Source organism: Anopheles ziemanni, chromosome 3 (genome assembly GCF_943734765.1).
Source record: "Anopheles ziemanni chromosome 3, idAnoZiCoDA_A2_x.2, whole genome shotgun sequence".
Lineage (NCBI taxonomy): Eukaryota > Metazoa > Arthropoda > Insecta > Diptera > Culicidae > Anopheles > Anopheles ziemanni.
Genome location: NC_080706.1, coordinates 77843811 through 77853387, shown reverse-complemented (window position 1 = coordinate 77853387; position 9577 = coordinate 77843811).

The following is a 9577-nucleotide window of genomic DNA, read 5'->3' as shown; positions in this document are numbered from 1 at the left end:
TCCCCGGGAGGGATATGGACTGGTCTGTCACACCATCAGCTGCTGCTGACCTGCCGGTCGATGGGGTCGACGTCTGTTGTCACACCGAGATTGATGGGACCCCATCCCGAGGTCCGGATGAGTGTTAGGGACCGGACCTTTTCCGGTTGGAAAAACCTTCCATTCATTACCTAACGTCTGCCATTTAGAGAACGGAGTCGGAATGAGTGAAGCTTTGCTGCGGTTCGGTTCGAACAAATCCAACATCGAGTGGACATGGCCCGTGTTACGGTGGTGTCGAGTGTTTGCTACCCACATCACGGACGGACTCTTGACCATCGTTTGCCATCGTGTGCGGTACTGAAAGTGAAGCCTCGGTCCACCTTCGGGCGAGGGACGACCGTCCTTTTAATGATTATTCATCATTTATTTATAATTAGCACCGATTGAATTTAGTGACCGAACGGGGAGAACTTTGATAAAATGCGAATGAGTGAATTTTGATTGAAATTTATGTGTCTGCTGGGGTCTCGTATCCGTGTTCCTTGTGTCGTGTGTAGGATCGAGAGCCAGTCCCGGAACCAGCGCCATCCGTTCGCCACTGGAATGGGGGCAAAAAGACGGATGTAGGATGTCGACGATTGGTCAACAAGCTGGAGGTTTAGCTTTTTCCACCGAACCGAACGCTGGTCACCACGGATGGGTTCATCCGAGGGGAACCATCTGCGTTGTCCCGCGAATCCACCTCACCCCTACCCAGCTTTGCGCTCGGGGAAGGCAGGAACTCCTAATGATAATGAATGTCGACCCGGGTGAAGATGAATGGATACACATAACCGTCGCTCTGGTCGTCCGTTTAGGGCATTTTCCCGGTTACCCAAAAGGAAAAAGGAACAGCGTCACGGAGGACGGTCGAGAAGTGGAGATACATCCGCAGTTCTCAGAGCGGTTGTATCTCTACGACCCACGGTTTCGTCATAACAAGCGGGCGAGATTTTAGCCGCCTGCAACGGGGGAGGTCAATAGCGAAACAACATTTTATTGATGGGCTCGGATTTTTCGGAGCTCCGGACGAAGGCGCAGGCATCAAGATGTTCCGGCCAACTCCGGGGGACTACGGGACGACGGCTTTAGCGTGGATACATCAATTAGTCTGTAATGAAATGGTTTTCGTTTTCGCTGATCCCTGACCACCAGAACTAGCGCTGGAGTGTGGTGGTGGTTGTTTGACTTGTTCGCCTGGCCCAACACGACACGAGTCCCTCTTCCTGCCTATCCTACCCACCTAATAGCACCAAAATGGCGACAACGCCGACGCGCACAACTTGACAAATCGTTCCGGATCAAATCAATAGCACGCGAAATGAGTTTCAAATGAGACACCGTTAATTATGCAACGGGCTGGCGTGCGAAAAACCTAACCTCAAAAACCCTCACGGCGAGCCCACGCGGTGTGGGCCACGAGAGCTTGACCGTTTACCTTCGGAAACGCGTTGTTATCCAGCGTTGTAGATGTTTTTTGAACACAGCTACGGTAAGAGGAGCGACCGTTGTCGTTCGGCTGGATGTCCAAACGAGGTTTTAGCTGGACGCTTTTTTTTGGAGCACTTCTTCCTCTATGGTCGGAGAACTCACGGGGCACGGTCGATCAATCTTCCCTTAACACACGACGGATCGATAGGACAGGACCCCGGACGGATGTTGGATCAACTGGAATCGATCTGTTCGAACACTTTTTACAAATCACTCAACAGACAAGCAGGCAAGAGCAACGTGACAGACTTGCATCAAAAACCTCGGCAACCTTTAGGACGAAGGACCGTTTCTCTGCGCGAGTACCGTACCGTGTCACCACAACGTCAGAACTAGCTCCCGGCGGATGGCCAGCAAAGTTTTGAAGCCCTGCTCGCGCCCCGTATGTAACGTGCGTAAGTATGAGTAGTTGCTCATTTGCCCACCGCACACTACGAAATGTGCACAAACTTGCATAACGAACACACATAGGAACTGATAGTGTGTTTTTGAGTGGTTGGAGGCACCCCGTGCCCCAATGCAGGCGGACGGAAACCTATCTCCTTCCGGACTCGTCGCCAGCGTACCAATTTAGCAGTCTCGATGCCAGCGGAAACCGAAACCAATCCATTTCAAGCCAGCCAGCCGGGGGCCATCATTCTGTCAACGGTCGATGAACAAAATGGAAGAACGGAAGCTCGAAAGTCCACCGAGAGCCAAAAAAGAAAACTCCTACGGAATGTGTCCCATATGGATGGGGAAAGAAGCGGTACGTTGCTGTTGTTGTACGGAAAAGTTGGCAAAAGTCAAAGGAGGCGGAACACACCCCGCACACGTGCGTGTCTTTCCGCTCGTTCAACCAGAAACACGGCACATTTGCGGACTCCCCGGAAAGGAAGCACTAGAAGTGTTATGTGATGTTATATGGGTTTCTACACATTGGACACTTCCCAATCGAACTAGCAGCATACCATAAGAGTTGTAAGTGTGTGGCTAGTTTTCTAGCGACACAGTGTATGTTGCAACGTAAGGATTATGGTTTGTGACTACTACAGACAAAAACAGGCCTGACAAGATTTGAACGAAAACTAATTGGCAAACTTTGTTTCCGACAGGACAGGAATAACTTTGTAATTCGTCTTCGACATGACCATGGTCATATAAGTCGGTTTAATCTTGTTGCACATTAATATACAAGATCTTATACAACAATTGAAAATGTAGGTGTATAATTCTTTAAATCGATTATTAGTATTTAGCCTCGCTACAGAATTTCATTAGCAACTAGACTAGCAATGAAGTTACTTCCTCAGACCAACAATCTTGAATGCTGATAAAGTCGCTTCTTATTTCGAAGATTCCCCAAATCAAATTATTCTAATAAGTCGCAAACTCGTTGCGGCTAGCGAAGGGAATTATACTCCATTTACCAACCGGTGCGCGTATCCCTCGCGAAGTGTCTCATTTTATCACCGCGTCCCAAAAAACACGTCCCGGAGTCCCCGCCGCTCGAATAAGAGGCTCGTATTTCAAAAAACCTGACTTCCCCAACCTGAACGGGACCAACCGCGCTCTGGCCGAACGCAAATCGGCTTATAAATCAGTGACTTTTTCCAACATAAATTTCCTATTTTCCCTAACGAAGACGACACTATCAGCGACGGGCGTGCGCGCGTCCTACGAGCCAAAACATCCTGTCCGGTTTTGTTTGCCTGAAACGAGGCGATGGAAAACCGGCGCACCGGGGGTGGGGAAAAATTGAAATATTAACTATATTTTCCAACTGGCGACTGGGGAACGGAGCGCCTGCTCTCCGTTTGCTGGCTGGCAAAATGTCGCACAGGTTGGTGATTTTTATCGAGTCACGATTTTAATAAGCAACTGCTTCCTGCTAGAGCGCGGTAATGAATTCTCTTCAGCTCGCTCGCCGAACGCTTTTCCTGAAGATGTAGTCAGGTTTCTTGTTATCTTTACACCGCCGAGACCGGCTGGTGCCGGTCCGCAGAAAGGTAATCTCTTACTTCGTTTCGATCCAGACCATGGCACTAGTGTCCTCCACGCTGTCCCCTCCCCGGATAAGGGTGCGGGTCCTTTTCATCCACTCCATTGTGGGGTGGCGAGTGGGAAAAAGTGTAATATTTTCCGAGTGCAAAATAGTAATCTCCGCCAGGCAACGATTTTCCAGGTGAATTCTTAACGTCTTCCGTCCCCGGGCCACGTTGCACGATGCCGGAGAAGGGAAGCAAATGTTCGCTTCAGGGAAAATATCACATGACCCTTGAGACTGATTTTTACATTTTCACAATAAATTACTATACTTGTGACGGTCTAATCTCATACAAAATTGCAATATTAGTTACATATCTTAAACTATTGAAGGTAATCAAGGACGTAGCGAATGACTTTACCAAAAAGCGCGCGTTGTACGTGCTATTTTAATTAAAATTACTTAGAACAACCGACTCTCAAGAACATTACTTCCCATTTCCTTTCGTTTCACGTTGTTTGCGTTAGTAATGAGCGGGAAAACAATTTTCCACGGAAAAACGAATATCGAAAAGGACAAAAACGGCAACTGGCCAATGGTGGCGCTTGCTTACGTTTACGTAACGGCTAGACGGGATGGCTGTTTACCTCGCTTTTATCGACATCGTCAACGGCGTTAATCTTAATTAAGAACTATGCGATGATCGTAAAACTGGCATTAAATTGGAGAGTATGTGTGTGTGTGTAGCCGCGACCAGGCGAGATGAGGATGTCCGTGGAACGTACCTGGAATGAGAAGAATAAGAGAGCGCAAAATTAGTGACCAGATAGCTGTAGGAGTTAGGTCGAAGTTTAGCGTTGAAAAAAAGGAAATATTTTAAGATTGATTTACAGGGAAAGTTCTAAAAGCTGCACTAAATAAGGCTCCCGTAAAGTGCCCTTTTTCTTGACTTATTTCATAGGCCGCTTTGCGTCCATTGGATAGTGATTTAAATCCGGAGATATTTTATCTCCCTATCCTCTCTCCCAGAGTATTTTTTTTAAATAAATCCTGATAAAGGAAAAACCATTCCATAGCAGCAAGGCTGCTGATGTACGACCGAATAGGCGAAAGAAACCTAGATAAGCAATAAGATACAAATAAATAAGATTTACTTCCCATTGATTCGTACGGCGTCGTATTCCCTGTTCACCCAAACCCTTTTCCACGGCGGGACCTGTCTCGCTCCCTATGCAAATGTGGTTTTCCAGAATCAGCTGGGTTTTGGGAGACGGAAGTCCCTAGCCGCATCGCCTTACGACGAAACTACTCAGTCATATCCTCCTCCCTCACGCTTGGGGAAGCTCCGAAACGGGGGGCTCCGGGAAGACGTTAATAGGCTTTGCGTGAATAATAGATCGCATGTAAGCGCAAATCTGCACACTTCCTGGCATCGCAGAAAGGAATAAATTTAAGAATACTACCCCCCCGCAAGTGCGTATGTGATCGGAATAGAACACGATGTCTTTCTGCACGCGCTTGTCACCGACGTGTGTTAAGTACGTGCGATAGCAGTCCGGATGTTGGTACGGAAAGCCGTTTCTGACAAACAAAAACAAGAAAAAACGAAAGGAAAACGAAACACGCAGCGCTTCCGCCACCAAGGCGAGACAGTTGTCTAAGTACTTCCCGAAACCGATAAACAAGATTCAGGATGTCACTGCGAGTCAACGGCGGGTAACTGATACGGAACAGTTGAAATATTACGCTTGTGTTGACTTTTCGAACGTGTGATAATATTAGAGAGGCTTAATGGGCCCGCCCTAAGCCCGACCGTCAAGAGTGGCGTCACCACTCGACCGCAATCCTTCCTCGGGAAATTCCATCCACCCACCCAATCACTCGGGCCGAGCCGGTTAAAAAGCCGGTGAAAACTTTTAATGACAAAAACTCCAACCCGTCCGTCAGTGGGACAAATGTAATTAAAATATAAGTCTTCCTGCGTCTTCCAGGCACCAGGTGGAAGGTTGGCCCCCGAAGCGGAGTAGATGCCATTTACGTTAACACCAACTTTCTGACAGACTGATGCCGTCGGATTTCCAGGCGTTTTCCGCTTCAGGAAGTCACCGGACCCTAACTCTGGGAAGTTTGCCAAAATTATCCAACTTTGACCACATCCGGGTGGAGTGTGGAGTGAAACTACTACCTTTGGCTCGACGCGAACACTAGAGCAAGGACCGACGGCATATGCAGAACATTTCCACAGACGCATCATCCAGATAAAGATAGGTTTTCAAACATTCATTTCACTTGTTGGTTAACCGTAGGAACCACTCGCCTGCAAACAAACCCTTGCGTCATATGTAGTCCTCCGGGTGCGGTCCTGCAATATCGCTCCGAATCCACTCCAAACCAAGGGGTTGGCAGATCGTTTCTCGATGGTGAACGAAACAATTGAGAGTTTTGTTTATTATTAGAACAAATCTGAAGTGCAGCTTGGGTGCCGCAGCAGGGAAGGTGAACTAGTGAGGACGCGACCAAAAATTAAACATTCTCACCAGACAGCTACATTCGAGAAGGGCCTAAGGTAGTACAAAGACTAAGCCCATCTTCTCCGGGTATGTCTACCGAGCCGCGTATGGGTATGCCAGCTCAAAAACGGACGTTAGGTGACTGCATCTTGCCTTCAGCAACCGCTAACTGCGAGCAAATACTGGACGGTGAGAGCACGTATGCAACCGAATCTGTGACGCTTTGAACAAATAACTCCTTGGAAATGGCAAAATTTAACGCTAGAGTAAAGAAGGTTGTAAATTGGAAGAGCTGTTCTCGGAAACTTTCGGTCTTGGAGTTGCCCGTTGAATGTAGTTGGTACAGGGGAGGACAGTGCACGATTTCGTTAGGTATCGTTCGACTTAGATTTCCCATATTAACGATCGTCTGAATGTAAACTGTAATTAAATTGACTTTTCCTTGCCCAACGAAGATCTTACTTGGCGTCGGGGAAGTAACCTGCATGTTGTAGAACAAAAAATGTAAAAGCGTACACGAGATACTACACAACATCGTGTGGATCCCTTCCAAACCGGCTCAGATTAATTTCATCCTCGCGCGCCACTGCATATCAACATCGGTGGACGGTGGAACCTTTGCCAAGTCCGTACGTCGTGTTATGGTAAGCGGCAGCAGTCGGGAACGAATTTTCAGTATCATTTTCCTACCTGCATTTGAACCCATCTAAAAGGTTGGAAGTGAGGTTGTGGAGAAAATCAACCCGTTTTCGAAGCGGTTTCGGGCTTCAGAGTCGACGATAAGTAAGTTTACCGTTGGCAAGAGTTAAAGGAAAGCGTGGTGGGTGGGAAGATGATAACCGCACACCACTCACACATGCACCACGTCACCTTGGAAAATTCCTGGATACCGAGGCAGCAAATATTTGCAAGCTAGGAAATGGAAGCTTCAAGCAACAGAACACATTCAATCGGGCTTACTTGCCACTGCGTGGTCTACCTGGATAAAGGCGAAGGTAGCAACGTTTTCCCGACCCCCAGGTTCGGAATAGTGCAAGTAAATCCACCACCTCCCATTTCCCGGTGAACGACAAGCCAAAACGGTAAGAGGGCGAAAGGAATCGTACTGGAAAACTGCATACAATATTAATGACTGATATAAGGCTTTCCACCCTACAAACGGTCAGAGAAAACAACAAGAACAACAGAAGAGGATGTTGTTTTGTTTAACGATACTACGCTTAAAAGAACCCTTGCATTGTAGCGTTCTTTCATCTTTATCAGTTTCGAAAATGGCGCTGGTGAAATGGACGAAAGGAAGAAAAAACAAAACATTGGAACAGTGAAAGCAAAATACGTGAAAACTGCAGCCCACCAAAGGGGGGAAGTTTTTTTTTCGTTTTTTTCTACCCGTCATGCAAAACCGGAGTGTAGGATGCAAAATAGCAAGCAAACACTGCTTCCTGGGAAAACACCACCCGTTGGGTTCTTTAATGGAGCTAATAACGGGTGGAGGAGGTGGGGGACTCCGAGCGATTGGAGAACTAGCCAGTACGGATTTACTTTTCCTTTCTTTACCCTCCTTGCGGCCCGGCCATGATGGAAGCTCCAAGGGAAATTTCGGAGAGTGTGAAAACGTTTCTTGTTTTTCCCTTTCAATGAAATTATTGTTTACCACATCCGGCTATCCGCCAGGGCATGTATTCGTTTTTTTTCCTCTTAAAGGTCGCACTGGCATGGTTTAGGTGAATTTTCCACCCTCATCACGCCAGCAAACTCGGGCAAGGTTTGAAAATAAAGGTTTTTGAGAAAAAGTGTCGGAGCAGCAAATTTGCCCTCCTTAGTCGCTCGGTTTTCCGCCTCAAAGGGAAAAATGTTCGGAAAAAAGGACGCTAGACGCTAAGAGTGATGGCGAAGGGGCTGCAGGCGAGTTTCATCCTTTCCAAGGCTCGAATTGTGGTTGGTTTTTCTTAAATTTTTGTACAGCTTTTCTCCACGGTCACGTTTAATTCAAAACCGGTACGCTCCTTTCGGGCCTCCCCCGAACCCGAGGAACGGGTGATTGTAGTGCGGAGGGAGGGCAAGTGAACACGGGTCGAAAGTAGAAAGTTGCAAACATAAACTTTCCCTTTACACACCACGCCGGCTCGAAGCAGGAGGCCCTTGTGTGAGGAAAACAGCCAGCCGGAAAAAAGTCTAGGGAAACGTTCGTTCATTTCAATAAATTACTATTTATGAGACCGTTTCGTTGGTGAGTATGTGTGTGTGTACGCGAGTTCTATCCTCTCCTCGTCCAGGTTCGATGGTAAATGGTTTGTTTTTTCCAAGGGTTCCATCACAGGGGGAAAATAAACTACGTCTCCCAATGGAGCCACGGCGTTGCATATATCCTGTTTGTTACACGGAAACACGGTACAAAGGGCAACGAAAACGGGAAAAAACAACAACAACAAACCCATACCAAGCTAGGAGATGAATGAGGAACGTAACGTAACGGAACGAAAGGAGCAAACGGAGCTGGCAAGTATGGACGCTCGTCCCGAGGTCAGTCTTCGATCCGCTGTAGAATGTTTTCCACCGCCGGCTGGTTGGTCCAGTTGGAAGCACACAACCACACACACACAGCTTCCGTCCGCTAGCAGGTTCATTAATAGAATCAAATATTTAGGGGCTATTTGCTCCCCAGGTGTTCGAATCTGATGAATCTTTCAATGGGGGTTTGCTGCACGTAAAAGCACCCGGAGTGTTACATTCGATGACGTACATTCGGCGTAAGGAAATTGTAAAGTCAGTTAGAAGTGTTAACAAGATCAAATCAAATGTTCCTTAGTGCAACTCATCCAAATTGCAATAAATTCTTTCAGCGCTTCTTTCGATTCAAATTATCTTTTAGTTTATGAATTTATAGCGTCCATAAATTAGCATTAAAATTAGCTCAAAAATAAACACCTCCGCTGCAGCAATGTTGCCGCACGCGCGTGCAAGCCACAACATCGGCTAGGTTATTTTTAAACGCCAACACCAACCTTTGCATCATGCCGCGTTTTCGCGAAAACCAGTAACAAGTGCTTAAAAAGATCGCGAAAATCACAACCTTGTTGGTTAAAAATACATTTTCCCGTTTTACGCGTGTCGATTTCGGAGCAGCTCCACGGTACGGGAAGCAGATTGGTTGAGGGGGGTGGAGGAATGTGGGGGGGAAATTGTGACCCAACCGGTGGCATGCGGCCTGGTGTCAATTATTTGCGTGTCACTGTCACCCACACGAGCAGCCGAAGCCACAGCATACCAATCTTTCACCCGAGAAGTCAATGCAATCAAATACCGATGTCGATGACCTCGGCCTCACACCCCCGGGGGGGAGGATGCCACTTGCCATCCGGAACGTTCCGGCATTCCGCAGCAACATTCTTCGGCATTTTCGAGCAAACGGCTTGGCATGCGTAATCACTTACAATGTGTTAAAGAAAACCGACGCTTGGGAAAGGGATACAATCGAGAAAAGTGAAAGCGATTTAGCAAGAGAGGAAGGAAGCAAGAAGTCGGAATCAGTTCAAGAGATCGCGATGAAAGAATCCAAAACCAACTATGCACCGGTGCAATTTACAGA